We start from the raw sequence: 16,642 nt of genomic DNA on the forward strand, positions 1-16,642 counted from the left end.
AGCTATCATATAAAATCAAAACGAAAACAGAAAATAGAAACAGGAGGGAGAGAAGACAGAGAGTGAATGTGTTGTTTGAGGAGGAAGACGGGAAAGCAGTTTTTAAAGACATGGGAAAGAGAAGGACATGCTCGTTTTAAGGGATCCCACTACCTTCCATTTTACAATCTGTCAAGCTTTTTCTTCTCTTTCCTTACATAGAAATAAATCATCGGCGCAGGGTGGCATTTTCATTTGAGATTCCAATAGAGAGTTGGATGATCGATGTCAGGGTAAACTACGTATCTAGTCATTGACATATTTCTGTGGTTTTGTTTTTTATTCCAATCATTTAGTCACCCAATTATCATTTTAGTTCTGTTTTGGTCATTCAATAATTTTTTTCTTTCAAGATCATGTCTAACATTAAGTTTTGATTTCGTTTTAATAATGTGTAGTTGAAAAACTAACAAAATTATTGACGTGATAATTTTTTCAATGATGATATGACATTATCTTATGATAACACGTCAATATCATCATCAATTTTTTAATGACGGATGATAATATGATTTTGAAAAAAATAGTCGGATAACCAAAATGAAACAAAATTGATAGCTGAGTGACAAAATTTGTAGTTTACCCTATTTTTTCAAAATCATATTTAACTTTACATTTTTGTTTCGTTTTGACCACCCATCGTTAAAAGTAAACAAAACTACTGACGTGATTTTTTTAAAAAATTTTCACTGATGATGTAACATTAACTTATGATGAAATGTTTGCATCATTGTTAATTTTTAATGATGGTGACTAAAATGAAATAAAAACATAACATAATGTATGATTTAAAAAATAATCGTGTGATCAAAATGAAATCGTGAGAATAGGTGAGTGACTAAAAATATAGTTTACCCTTGATGTTAATGGGCCTACAGACAACTCTCGACGGCAAATGGACACTCAAAGATCCTCTTCAATCTTCAATTCTTCATATATCTCTGTTAAACATACGCGGGACCTACCCACCAACAGGTCACAATCTCTTCCGTCCGTTACACAACTCCATCTTGATTCTCAACTTCACGCCTGGTCAAGTTTTTTTCTTTCTTTCTTACAAAAGTGGATGTGGAGCAATTTCAGAGATTCGTTGTCGAGACACACCACTCATATCATCGTGTAACACTTCATATGAGGGGGGAAAAGAACACATGCATATCCATTCATATTTGCACGCCACCATGAAATCAACTAAATGATTCAATGACCTCTATGAACATTTCAATCTCCTCCTTTTCTTCCTTTTCCACGCTCCTTTCCCCCACTAATTTGTTGCACTCACCCTTTTTTTCCCAACGTAGTCGGACAAGAGACCAAGTGATACGGGAAAACTTGTAGTATGCATATTTACGTATCCATATGATAAACAATCTACACGCATAGAGTTGAGTTTTTGCTCTTATTAGATTCATAATCTAAATTTTGGATGTTCGATTTGATGAATTCATCAACGTGAAATGATGGATTTTTATGCCCTTAATATGTTCATAGCATAGAATTGGATGGTCTTTTTGAGACGGACTTAGTAAATTTACCAATTTGATATGATTAATTTCTAAATGTTCTTAATGAGTTTATATCTTAGATTTTGAGTGGTCCTTATGAGATGGACTTGATAAATTCATCGAAACTTAAAAATTATGAGGTTGAGTTTACTAATTTCTCTTAATGATTTTATAACTCTGATTCATGTAGTCTATATTGAAATAGACTTGATGAAATAAACATCGTAAGTGTGGAAAACTAGTAACCTTTCATGAAGGATGTCTTGATGAAATAAACAATGTAAGCGTGAAAAACTAGTCACCTTCCATGAAGGATGTCTTTTTAGGATGATTTTAGGATGTCTTTCTAGGGTACTTATCAATATCTTGAAGTATATTAAAAAAATGATTGATCTATCGCAAAATTTGATGAGATCTGAGGTTAATTGTGTGTCATAAATTTACTCATATTTTAGTAAGTTCAAAATATGTTTACTTGTTAATAGAATAATTGTTTATTTTACTATGTACTAATTTAAATATATCAAATACTAATGCTTGAAGACCTAATTTTGTTTTTACTCTTTTCTCGCCTTCAAAATTCTCTTTAATTGTATTAGTGGAGAATTATTGATAATACAAATAAATAAGAAATATTTTAAAGTATAATTTTATTTATATATTTAAAAGATATTAGGGACGAGATTTTATAATAGACCACCTTCCTCTTATTAATTGATTGTCTATGATTCTTTTCTTATAACTATTAATTTCTAACTCATTATTTTACAATCTGTAGCAATATCTGAGTAATTTCACCCATAAAAAATCATTTGAAACTATATAATATTTTTCTCTGCTTTCTCTTCAAAAGAGTAAAACCAAACAAGATCCTCTTCTTTATTTCAAGGGTACGATGTCACATTTCAAATTTTAAGGGATTAAATTAGTGTGTTTTGAAAATTTAGTGTCATTCTAGAAACTATCAAAAGTTAAAGGTCTTAGAGTGTAATTTATCTAAATAGTTAAGGCGTGAAACCTTTCCCTCCCCTTGCAGTTTTCAACTTTTGGCATTTGAAAAAAAATTATGTGCATTCTCTCTCTCTCTCTCTCTCTCTCTCTCTCTCTCTCATCCATCCTCTCTCAACGACCCATCATTTTAGTTTTTATTTGTGTCATTGTTAACCATAAGGTGGTGTGCGACACCTCCGCTTGTGTTCGTTTCATCGACCATGTTCGTTACGTGTCCTTGGTTAATCATTCGTCGTCGTCATTTGCAAGCAGTAAAAATTCGAAAATTCATAGTTCATTAAAACCTAATCTCTATTGATCTTTTCGAAAAATCAACATTTATAAGTGACTCCCCGTGCCTTAAAAAAAATTTGAGAAAAATTTCCATGATTTTTCGACCATCGGAGGAGAACCCACGCATTATCGTGCGCGAGTGGACTTCATTTTATCGGTTTAGACTCTGAATCGGTCTAAATGAATCGGTATGACCTTGAACCGATCTTGATCTGGTTTGATCAAACTGTTGACCAACCAAGATCATTGACTAGATTGTTGACCATTGACTTTGACTTTAACTTGTTGACTTTGTCTGAAAACCCTTATCTTTATGTTTTTCGACGTATTGAGTCCATTTTCGCCGTCTATTTTGCCAAATTCTAACATGGACGCCATATTTTATGTCATTTAAAATCCTAATTATGTTAAGCAAAATTTGAGATTTTTGACTCACTTTTTGGTGTTATTTTCTGAAGGTGCTCATGTGTCTTTAGATCACTCTCTAGTATACCTCGACCACTCTCATTATGCTAATCTCAATTCCACCCACTTGTATTGAGATACGCGTAAGTTTTGTTTAGTGACTTTATAGTATATTTTCGTTTAGATGTTTAACATTCGTATTCATAGAGTGATTTTATTTTTAGATCCTCATTCCGCATGACCTAGTGCGATCAATCGTGGAAAATTTAAGCCTCAGTTGTTGTTGATTAGCTAATATAGGTGTGTCCCCTTGACATGTTCGATACATTTAATGTGTTATACTATTATATTGTGTGTAGCAATTGTAAGCATTTTTGAATAATATTGTGATATGTTCGACTTCTGAATAATATTGTATCACATTTAATATATATTGATGCATTTATGATTTTGCATAGGATTATATCCCCGTCCTGATTCTGCATGAGATTATATCATCGTCCTTATAATGGCCTAAAGAACCTTAAGTTGATACCCAAGGGTACAACCGAACCATTGTGTAAATTGATTAAATTAAAAGGTGAAGTGTTAAGTGATATTGGGTATAATATAAATTTAAGGCCCAAATGATAGGCCCAGAGGATGAAAGTGAAAGTAGAACAAAGAGGAAAGGATTTATTTTCTGTTTAACCCTTTAGTAAAGAAAAATCTAGATTTTTGGTTCTATAAAATTAGGTAACCGTGACTTTTTTTTTTAAAAGAAAATGGGGAATAGAGAAAACACATCATTATCACCATCACTATCTCCATCATCTTTATTATTTTTTCTCTTTTATTTTCTATCTTCTCATATTTCTCTTATTTGGAACCATATAACCATAGAAAAACATTATGAAGGTAAGGTTTTCTCCTCGTGGCTTAAGCTTTATTATATGTAGTGGATCTCCATGTTTTGAGAGTGGTACTCATCTAGGATTTGATGAATTTTGATGAAAAAGGGAAAAAATAGAGGAGCTTTGAAAGAGTGAAAGTGATTAATTCTTATTTATTATTCTTTAGTCTTCTTATATGTGTATTAATTGATGGATTCCATATTAATGAAGGAAAAAAGGAGAACCTTCTCACTCAAACTAAAAGGAATGAGAAAACTTAAAGAATGAAGTAAGGAGTTTTCCTTTTAGTGATTAAAGCTAAGGTAATGTATTTTTATTCTTTGAGCACCTATTGAACCATAATATTTAGATTAGTGAGTTGGAAGCATGTTGTATATATTAGTGATATTTTTAGGGTTTTAGATATGAAGATGACAATTTCTGATTTTGTAACTAAGAATTAAATATGTTAAGTTTCATCGATGTAAATCTGTTATGAGCTCAATATTGAAATTAGGTTAGAACCTGAATTTTTAAGTTGCAAACCAGATTTTAGGTTGCAAACCAGATTTTTAAATTACAGACAAAGTGATGTATCGTACGAGGTACACACCTAAACATGAAAATGGTGATATATTGTACGAGATACACATTCAATTACAAGGAATGTGATATGTATGAGGTACACACCTAAATATAAAAAGTGGTGATGTATTGTATGGGATACACCTAATATGGTACTTTAAGGAAGATTAGAAATTTGAATGATATACAAGCAATTACAGCGATGTGATGTATCGTACAGGTATACACCTAAACATGAAAATGGTGATGTATTGTACGAGATATACAACTAATTGATACTTAATGAAGATTAGAAATTTTGAATGATGTTTATAACTAGGGATGGCAACTCAATCCGAACCTGACGGGTTCCGACCCGATCGTGTTGGATTTTTTTTAAAAAAAATCGGGTTCGGATCGGGTTTATGGTGGAAAAAATCTGACCTGACCCAAAAATATATATATAATTTTACCCTATATATTTAGGGATAATTATAATAATACCCCTCTATATATAATATTTTTTCAATTAAGTCACTATTTTTATTGATTAAAAATATTTTTATTATTATTTCGGGTCGGGTCGGGTGAAACCTTAATTTTTTCGGGTCGGGTCGGGTCACAGGTGGATGACCCTTTCTTCTCGGGTCGGGTGGCCCAAAAACCTGACTCGACCCATTGCCATCCCTATTTATAACGTCCCGAATCCTGGGTTAGGATTTTCGGGCTAACCCGAGAAGGACTTTAGATAAGTTCATTAGTTACTAGGGAGCATTGGTCCAAGAATTTTTGTGTTTGGGCTTGGGTTGAGCCCATTAAGCCATGAAGAAGGTTATTTCTAATCATGAATCAAATATAGAATGACCAAAAGAGCAAATTAACCCATTTTTAAAACCAATGTTGAAATTCCTTAATTGTTGATGATATCACCGTCTGAATTTTCTTCTCTTTTTCACCTCAATATTTGTCTCTTCTTCTCCATTCTTCATCTCTCTTCTTCTTCCTCAAGAGCCAATGCAAAGTTAGAAGCTTAAAGAATCACAAGCACCCTTTGAGAATTCTAAGGTAAGAACCAAACTCCACATCTTTCGAGCTCCCATCCAAACTCTCATTTACAAGTTTTGGCTTAGCTAACCAAAAATGGGTTTAGTGGGGTGGTTGTGGAACCTTAGGTCCTAGCTCATTTTATGAGATTTCAGATGTAAAGAAACATTTTTAGCTTCATCCTAAGACCCAAAATAAGTTATTAACTCGTTTTCATGGTTGGGTTAGTGAAAGTACAATGAATGAGCTCTAAGGTAGGAGGCAAGGAAAAGCTAGTCCTTGGATGAGTTATAAGTATTTCCAGCAACTAAGCATCAAGGTAACACGAATATAACTTGACCATACCACATGTAGGTCATTGTATGTGCATATATGGTTTGTTTAGCTCATGAAGCATGCTAGAGCAATTTCAAGGTAAAATTCATATTTGATGGTTGTGAACATGAAAGATAATACCTTTTGACCTCTAAGACCTTGAATAAGACTTTAATAATAAGCTTTGCTAGCCTTAGAAGAGTGTATGGATGGGATTTAGATTCATTTTCATGCCCAAAATAGGGTACCGCATACCATCGGTATAGATACTGTAAGAACAATATTGATATTGTTCTTCGTATGAGACAAAAGTAAGGCAAAATTTGAGAGGAAGTATCGATACTCCCTAAAGGAATATCGATACTCGTGGTCTGGTCTCGATACTCAAAGGGTGGTATTGATACCAGAGGTAATTTTAGGATTCCAATAGCCAATTTTGGTACCGATACTCATGGGAGTATCGATACAAAGGGTAGAATATCGATATGCCCCATTAGATTTTTGATACCGAGGCATTTTTCAAAACATCAAAGCCATTTTTGGTATCAATACTCATCTTGTGTATCGATGCATAAGGTTCAATATCGATATTGTTGGCATAGTATTGATATCATGGCTGATTTTGGGTAATTTGGTTCATTTGTTAGGTGTTTGAGTGTGGGGTTTTTAAGATTGAGTAAGCCTCAATTATGCGATACAAGTGAAAATAATCAAGTTAACTTAATTCACACCTAGAAATAAAGCAAGTTACAATGACATAAGATTGGCATTCGTATAATGCTCGAGAAATAGTTAGGACACCCGAGTTATTTTAGCTTTATAATGATCGTCCTTTGTTTGTGAAATATCTGGATTTAATGGATCTCCATGTTTTGAGAGTAGTACTCATCTAGGATTTGATGGATTTTGATTAAAAAGGGAAAGAGTGAATGAGCTTTAAAAGAGTGAATGAGCTTTAAAAGAGTGAATGAGCTTTAAAAGAGTGAATGAGCTTTAAAAGAGTGAAAGTGTTTAATTCTTGTTTATTATTCTTTAGTCTTCTTATATGTGTATTAATTGATGATTCCATTTTAATGAAGGAAAAAGGATAACCTTCTCACTCAAACTAAAAGGAAGGAGAATACTTAAAGAATGAAGTAAGGAGCTTTCCTTTTAGTGATTAAAGCTAAGGTAGTGTATTTATATTCTTTGAGCACCTATTTGAACCATAATATTTAGATTAGTAAGTTGTAAGCATGTTGTATATAATTAGTGATATTTTTTAGGGTTTTGGATATGGAGATGACAATTTCTGATTTTGTAACTAAGAATTAAATATGCTAAGTTTCATCGATGTAAATCTGTTATGAGCTCAATATAGAAATTAGGTTAGAACCTGAATTTTTAAGTTGCAAGCCAGATTTTAGGTTGCAAACCAGATTTTTAAATTACAAACAAAGTGATGTATCGTACGAGGTACACACCTAAACATGAAAGGGGTGATATATTGTAGTAGATACACATTCAATTACAAGGAAGGTGATGTATCGTATGAGATACACACCTAAATATAAAAGTGGTGATGTATTGTATGGGATACACCTAATATGGTACTTTAAGGAATATTAGAAATTTTGAATAATATACGATGTATTGTACGAGATATACACCAAATATTGTACTTTAATAAAGATTAAAATTTTTGAATGATGTTTGTATCATCCCGAATCCTGGGTTAGGATTTTCGGGCTAACCCGAGAAGGACTTTAAATAAGTTTATTAGTTTTTTAGGGAGCCTTGGTCCAAGAATTTTTGTGTTTGGGCTTGGGTTGAGCCCATTAAGCCATAAGGAAGGGTATCTTTAATCATGAATCAAATATAGAGTGACCAAATGAGCAAATTAACCCATTTTTCAAACCAATGCTGAAATTCCTTAATTGTTGATGATATCACTGTCTGAATTTTCTTCTCTTTTTCACCTAAACATTTGTCTCCTCTTCTTCCTCAAGAGCCAATGCAAAGTTAGAAGCTTAAAGAAGCACAAGCACCTTTTGAGAATTCTAAAGTAAGAACCATACTCCACATCCTCCAAGCTCCCATCCAAACTCTCATTTACAAGTTTTGGCTTTGCTAACCAAAAATGGGTTTAGTGGGGTGGTTGTGGAACCTTAGGTCCTAGCTCATTTTATGGGATTCGAGATGTAAAGAAACATTTTTAGCTTCATCCTAAGACCCAAAATGAGTTATTAACTCATTTTCATGGTTTGGTTAGTGAAAGTACAAGAAATGAACTCTAAGGTAGCAGGCAAGGAAAAGCTAGTCTTTGGGTGAGTTATAAGCATTTTCAACAACTAAGCATCAATGTAACACAATTATAACTTGACCATACCATATGTAGATCATTGTATGTGCATATATGGTTTGTTTAGCTCATGAAGCATGCTAGAGTAATTTCAAGGCAAAATTCGTATTTGATGGTTGTGAACATGAAAGATAATACCTTTTGACCTCTAAGACCTTGAATAAGACTTTAATAATTAGTTTTTCTAGCCATAGGGGAGTGTATGGGTGAGTAGATTCATTTTCATACCCAAAACAGGGTACTCTAGACCATCGGTATAGATACTGTAAGAACAATATCGATATTATTCTTCGTATGAGACAAAAGTAAGGCAAAAATTGAGAGGAAGTATCGACACTCCCCAAAGGAATATAAATACTCATGGTCTGGTCTCGATACTCAAAGGGTGGTATTGATACCAGTGGCAATTTTAGGATTCCAGTAGCTAATTTTGGTACCGATACTGATGGGAGTATCGATATGCCCCATTAGATATTCGATACCGAGGCATTTTTCAAAACATCGAAGCCATTTTTGGTATCAGTACTCATCTTGTGTATCGATGCATAAGGTTCAGTATCGATACTATTGGCATAATATTGATACCATCGCTGGTTTTGGGCAATTTGGTTTATTTGTTAGGTTTTTGAGTGTGGGGTGTTTTAATATCGGGTGAGCCTCAAGTATGCGATACAAGTGAAAATAATTAAGTTAACTTAAATCACTCCAAGAAATCAAGCAAGTTACAGTGACATAAGATTGACATTTGTATGATGCTCGAGAAACAATTAGGACACCCGAGTTATTTTAGCTTTATAATGATCGTCCTTTGTTTGTGAAATATCCAGATATTTTCTGATCAGTTACGCATCTGATGCATGTAAAATTCTGGATCGTACCCATCACTGGAGATCCTGTATTTTTGGGTTTGAGATGTGAGCTTCTGATGCACGTAAAATTTTGGTCCTCACCCCGAAAACTCTCAGGTAGGAAGGATAGATGAGAGAGATAAGTTCTAACCTACGTAAAATTCTAGCTCTTACCCCAAGGTTGTTCTGTCTCTAGATAGGCCAGTATATTGTCTGAGATGCACGTAAAATTTATTCAACCACATTACTAGGCATATCACATGTTTTTTGAGTTGACTGTACATGTTTATGACTTTACACACCAGCATGTTCATGAAATGGATGCATGTAGTAATGCATAGTTATTTTTTGCGGAACTGAGCTTGTAAGATCAGAGTATGGAATGTGTTTCCATACGCAAGTCAGTAAGGGATCAACGAGAAGCTTATCGCGCATATACATTCTAGACCAGACTTTTCTCACAATATGACTTGAGTTATTTAAGGGTATGTATTTATGTGAACCTTGTATTTATTCGACTCATAACTTTATTTTGTTTTAAACTCAATGGTTGTATTTATACATTTTGAGAGACTCCCATATTTCGTAAACTTAAGCATGATTTTTGCTTATGTTATGACAAATGATACGATGTGTATAAATGTTTTAAAATAAATTTTTGGGTCAATCATTTCGGTGGTCCCCTGTGATAGTGTAATCCATGAGCCTCTGAGCCAGACTAAATTAGGGTGTTACAATGTTTGTGTAACATATTCCGTTTACATTATGAATTTATGGTAATATGAGTTTATTTGAATAGTCATACATTATTAGGCTCTTATAGCTCATACTTTAGTTGTTTACCATTTTCAGGATCTTGATAGCTAATAGTAGATCTAGGGAGCATCGTCGTTAAGGAATTCTAACATCTCGACTACCAGAGTACATTTCTAAATTCTATTAGGGGCATGTGCATTTCATGTGTACTTGTGGTTGTATATATATATTCAGTCTGATGTCTAGTTTTATTTTGAACTAATATTTATATTTTGTAGATCATGAAAGAGTGAGAGCTTCTTATTTTGTATATGAACTATCTCAGTTGTCAAATGTTTTGTATTTTTATATGAAAGATGTTTTTTAATAAGTTTTAAGTTAACAATTTTTTATACTAAGGATTTTATATCACTATTGGGCTCGAATATGATGATTTAAGCCTAGTGTTGAAACATTGTATTTAGGGTGCTACAATCATGATTCTGTATTAGATTATATCCCCGTCTTAATTTTGCATGGGATTATATCCCCGTCTTGATTCTGCATGAGATTATATCCCCGTCCTGGTTCTGCATGAGATTATATCTCCGTCCTGGTTCTGCATGAGATTATATCTTTGTCCTGATTCTGCATAGGATCCTCTATAGAGGGTAACATCCCTGTCATATTTTTTTTATTTTTGATGAGTTCCGCCTTGAAGGTTAACTGTGACTCTTCTTCAGAAGGTAACATTCATATCCCGATTTCTATTTTCTATTTGGATCCACTTTGGAGATCTCAAGTTCCTCTCAGCAGGTAGTGTTTTCCGTTCAGTTCATCTTTGTGAAAAATTATGAATGATTTTCTAGTAATAAATATCTAGTTATACTCTTACTTGATTATTTTATTGCTTTTATATCATGTCTGAGATATCTGAATTATTATTTGTATTTAGAGGACACACTAAGCTTTGTAGCTCACTTTATTTGTATGGGGTTAAATTTTTGCTTTCAACTTCTTTAGATTGTGGCATAAGCTTTTTTTTTTGAGTTTGTTACTGGTAAATTCTTTTATTTTAAAAAAATGATTTATTAAATAAATTTTCATACATAAACTATTTATGAGGTTAGCGTGGTTACCTTTATTCATTTGTAACTCCTCCGTCGGATCTAGGGAGTTTCATACGAAATTTTAAATATTGGGTTAATTGGGGGACAATATTCAATTTCGAGATTACACCAATCTCGATAAAATTTCTTCTATGATATTGATTACAAAACACAACAATTATATTCGATTTATTTATTTATTGTTTTATAATTACCGGTTCTAATATCTTATTTTGCAAGATTACTTTTATATATGAATATACATTCTATAAAAATTTGGTATTTGTAAATTTAATTTTTATTGATAACTTATATAACCATTATAATTATGTAATTTATTATCATGTTTTAATCATTTAGTATTATATCATACATCTTTTATAAATATTTTTGTTTTAGTAACAATATTAAACCTAAAAATCATAGAATGTAAACATAACTTTGAATCATCCAACTTCTTGTACTTTCAAACGATGACATGCATGTTTAATAATAATAATAATAATAATAATAATATGATAAAGTTGATAGCTAACACAATAATATGTCTCGTCCCCTCCTCTTGTACAAAAAATTCCTGCATTGTTTTACTTCAAATAAAACATAATGAAAGCACTCATCTTTGTGATCTCATGTTCATTTGAGCTAAATATCAACAATAAACCATTATTATTTTCCCACAAGGGCTTAACATGTTAAAGTCCTAGTGAGGTGTGGAAACTTGGGTTGGAGATGAAGGATGATGTTTGCTAACGGAAGATTGTAGAGAAAATGGTGAACAACGTGATGGTGGATCGAAAGGAGGAGTGTGAAATTGACAGCTGAAATGGCTGAGCGGACCGATCAATCTGTTAGTGTTAGTGGGTCTTCTTATAGTATTTGGCTAGTCTAGTTCAAGATATTAGAGTGAAGAGAATTGTTGATGGCAGTGCATGGGATGGTAGATATTTGTATTTTCTGATTTGGATGAAGAATCATTATTGTATGAAGAGATGTATAGTTCGAATAATGGAGAAAAAGAGAAAATCTAGGAGAGATCCGCTCGCCATTCTCTTTGCGTTGGCACCCAAATTAACATGCAAGAATTGGTGCTTTATTTCGCTTTACTTAGGAGGGCGGATTCCAGAGGTCAAGGAGGTCCCGATCTAGAAGCCTAATGCCTCGGCGTTATTGAAGAGGCAGTGATTGGATTCAAGCTGCACTTGTCTCTTTACCTTCATTATTATATTACGCCTAAAATTAGTACTATTTTGGAGACTAGTGCATTGTATGTTGATTCTCATTCAAATTTTATTTATTTATTTCCTCAAAGTTACCAGGCATTGTAAGAAAACAGAAAGAAAAAGGAATATAAATCTTTAACTCTCCTCCACGTGCTCTCACTTCTCTTTCTCTTTCTCTTTCTCTCTCAATATATATGTATGGTTGATTACAGCTTTGAATCTCTTCTCTCCCACCGAATCACGATACCGGTATAGTAGTTACTAGTTACCACATTTAAACAAAAAGACGACCATTTTTTCTCTCTCTATACGCAGTGATTCCTCACATGTGAAGTAGTGATTGAAAGGTGAGATGCAGAAATATGAGGTGGTCAAAGATTTGGGAGCCGGCAATTTTGGGGTTGCTCGACTCCTCCGACACAAGGAGACCAAGGAGCTTGTTGCTATAGGCCACAAGGTTTGTTTCTTTTGATTTCTCCATCACTCATTCCTTAACCTGTATTTCTGATGATTTCCCTGACTTGTTTTTTGCATCTTTGGGTTATTTATCATCTCGTGATTTTACTTGTATTTATTCATTTAGAGCCTGAATTGGTTTTATTTCTTCAAAGTTCAAATTACATTCTTTTGAACGTCAAACGGATTGGTTAACTGTATGGGTGTGTGTTTTTCTTTTTTGCAGATAGATGAGAATGTGGCAAGAGAGATTATCAATCACAGATCTCTTAGACACCCTAATATAATCCGGTTCAAGGAGGCAAGTATCATCTCTTGATTCATTTTTTTTTAATTTGCGATGCTTGTATTTTTTATGGGATATGAATGCTTTAGGTGGTTTTGACGCCAACCCATTTAGCATTTGTGATGGAGTATGCCGCTGGTGGCGAGCTCTTTGAACGGATTTGCAGTGCTGGTAGATTCAGTGAAGATGAGGTCCTTTTCTGTTTCTATTATTGTTCCATTCTATTTATTCACACGCATGGATGGACCGAGGGTCGGGAGGGGCGCAGGACAGACATCCCTCTGAAAATTTCAAATTATCTTATATTTTTTATATTTTCTCTGTTGACGATCTGATTTTGTCCGGTAGAAGTTGGTCCTCATCCCTGTTCACACACTTTCTATTTGGAAACAATTTATTTTAGTGCTTAACTGTTGTATTTCTTCTCTCGGTGGCTAGATATTTCTTTCAGCAGTTGATCTCTGGTGTCGATTACTGTCACTCTATGGTAATTTAAACTCGAAAAGTCAAACGATGAAGTTTCTCCGTGCACGGAACTAAATCTATTTTTATTTCTATGTTTCCTTTTCTTGTCTGCAACAAATATGCCATAGAGATTTGAAGTTAGAAAATACACTTTTAGATGGAAGTCCTGCACCACGCTTGAAAATCTGCGATTTCTGTTACTCGAAGGTTTGGGAATAGTTACATCTAGTCTATGCTACTTGTAATTTGCAGCTTTATGATTTCTCAATCATTATTTTGTTTTTCCAACACTTGTAGTCATCTCTCTTGCATTCAAGACCCAAATCAACAGTTGGAAGTTGGAACTCCAGCATATATAGCACCAGAAGTTCTATCGCGACGAGAATACGATGGAAAGGTATTATTCGAACTGTTTAAAACAAAAAGAAGTGCCACTATGAAATAAATCCGGATCTCCAGCTGAGCATTTAATTGAAAATTTTAATGATATGACTTGGATTTGGTCTGCCACTTTTGACTTTGATGGCTAGCATGTAACCTCAAAGAGCTAATCAGAAGATTTTTGAAATCCATTAATTTTCTTGACGCATGATAGTATCTAGTCTTCCACTGCATAGATTTTGTCATTTATTTTTTATTTTATTTTATTTTATTTTGAAAATGTAAGATATGTGATGAAATGCATTTTCTAGTTGTCCTTGATGATGAAAGTTTGTGATACCTTAGACATGTTCCAAGAATCGCATGCTTGTTATATTCAAGCTCCACTTTCATTCTTTTCTTAATTTGAGATCCTTTTCTTAGTAGAGAGATGATTTGAGCATTAACCAGGCAATTTATCATGCTTTTACGCAATTTCAAGGTTTGCTCAGTGGTGGCGTTTTGTTACGTTAGCGACGCTAAAATTTGAATGACTGTGTTGTTACTTGACCTCACTGTAGCTATGTTTGGAAACTGATTGAAGCCCATAAACAGTAATTCTGACCTGCTTGAAGTTCAGAGTACTTATTAGTTACTTCCAAAGGCATTTGGTCTTTGTATGTGAAATAACTTTTTCCTTTTGTATCTGATCTTTTTTGTAAGTTCTGCACAGGATGGATTGCTGGGGTGGCCATGATTAGCAGTCCACCCCTTGCCCTTGCAATGTTTTCCGCTAATTTGATGTTTTTATTCTATATTTCAAAATCTAATAAAATCCTATTAGCAACATATAAAATGTATTGTTGATCTTAAGCCATGTCTTTTCTTGTATAGTTGGCAGATGTATGGTCCTGTGGAATTACCCTTTATGTTATGCTGGTGGGAGCATACCCTTTTGAAGACCAAAAAGACCCTAGGAATTTTTGGAAAACAATTCAGGTAAATGCAAGTCTGCATCTCCTTCGTGTCTTTTTTATTTAAAGATAATGGCCGTTCCTTATGATGATATTTTCCCTTCTTATTGTTTTTGGGCAGAGAATAATGCTGTTCAGTACAAAATTCCGGACTATGTTCATATATCTCAAGATTGCAGGAACCTGCTCTCTCGCATATTTGTTGTACACCCATCCAGGGTATGTATCATTTTAAGTTAATTGATCAAGCACTGCAATTGCAACACATCTATGCTTTTGCTATTGCTAACCGACTTTGTCTAAAACCTTAAAAGCATCCAGCAGATAATATAGGTAAGTTAGTATCCCTATTGTTTCTAATCGTTGATTGATGGAACTTTTATGTCCAATGGGAGAAGGAAAAGAAACCTATTGCATGATACTGGAATAACTAGCACCATTGGAGGAAGAATAGATTGCCAAAGTTACATGTTTTCCAGCAAACTTTCAAAATGATTTCCTGTCAGCATCTTTTGATCTATTTCATTCTTTTAATCTTGCTCCATCTTCTACTGTATTAAGCATTGTGATGCACATGCAATATCTTGTTATAATTATTAGCACAACAATCCAACTTCAAGACAATTGGTTTCAGGTAGAAAATCTAATTGATATATGCATCTGATGAGCTTTTGGTTGCATAACAGTGGTGTTGTCTTTATTCGTTTGGCATAATGACAAAAAATGCCAGTAACGGTTGATTAAATAGTCACTTACTCACTTTGGACCTATTCTTTGTTTTGGAGCATTTTAGCCCCCGACATTTCATTTTAGACAAAAAAGGCTAGTCCGTGGACTGAAACTGTTAGTAAACAAACGGCAAAGACTCTTAAAATAGGGACCTTTTTGTCCTAAAATAAAATATTGGGGTCAAAATGTTCCCAAAAAAATAGAAGCCAAAATGACCATTTAATCCAATGTTAGGGGTATTTTTTGTCGTTATGCCTATTCGTTTTATTACCTGTGATCACATTATCTTTTATTCACCTCTGCTGTATTACAAAATATTGAAGGTATTTGTGATGCTGATTGTGTGTTTTATTAATGGACCTGATATTTGGAGGTTCATTTATTGAAATTTCAGATATTAACTCTGCCTTTTTCTTTTTTGTTTCAGAGGATCACACTTAGGAAATAAGAAACCATCCTTGGTTTTTTGAAGAACTTACCGAGAGAGCTAACAGACACAGCACAAGCTTCTTATTACTGAAGCGATAACCCTACATTCTCTCTTCAAAGTGTGGATGAGATAATGAAAATCGTGGAAGAGGCAAGAACTCCACCTCCGGGTGCCCGTCAAGGGCTTCGGTTGGGGACAAGACGAGGATGACATCGATGATGAGGTGAAAGAAGACGATGAATACAATAAGCGGGTCAAGGAATTCCATGCAAGTGGAGAATTTCAAATCCAGTAAGCAATGCAATCTTCATCCAACTGTTGTAGTCTTTGCATTGATGGCTTTATGATTGTTCGATAGCCAATAAATGTTGTTTCGTTACTAAAAATATCGATGTTCTGAACTATAAGACCTCAAACATTAACACTAAACTACCCGGGACTATGGATTGCATGGGGAATGAGATATGAAATCATACTGTTATTTGGAAGAAATGTGAAATTTTGATGTGGCAGAATGTGCAATAGTAGGAGCAAAAAATTTGATGGTGGAAATCCAAGTGGATGATGACGAGTGTTATAGACGTAGTAGAGCGGAATACCGAATACGATATGAATTTATCTCACAAAATATTACACAAAACAATATGTGAAGACACTG

At 33.8% G+C, this 16,642-nt stretch overlaps 1 pseudogene; it reads left to right on the plus strand.

Annotated features, from left to right (window-relative positions):
• The first annotated feature begins 12,610 nt into the window (after positions 1 to 12,610).
• Positions 12,611 to 16,296, plus strand: LOC120212325 (annotated as a pseudogene).
• The last annotated feature ends 346 nt before the right edge of the window (positions 16,297 to 16,642 follow it).

The sequence above is a fragment of the Hibiscus syriacus genome, unplaced genomic scaffold (genome assembly GCF_006381635.1).
Source record: "Hibiscus syriacus cultivar Baekdansim isolate YM2019G1 unplaced genomic scaffold, ASM638163v2 tig00110013_pilon, whole genome shotgun sequence".
NCBI lineage: Eukaryota > Viridiplantae > Streptophyta > Magnoliopsida > Malvales > Malvaceae > Hibiscus > Hibiscus syriacus.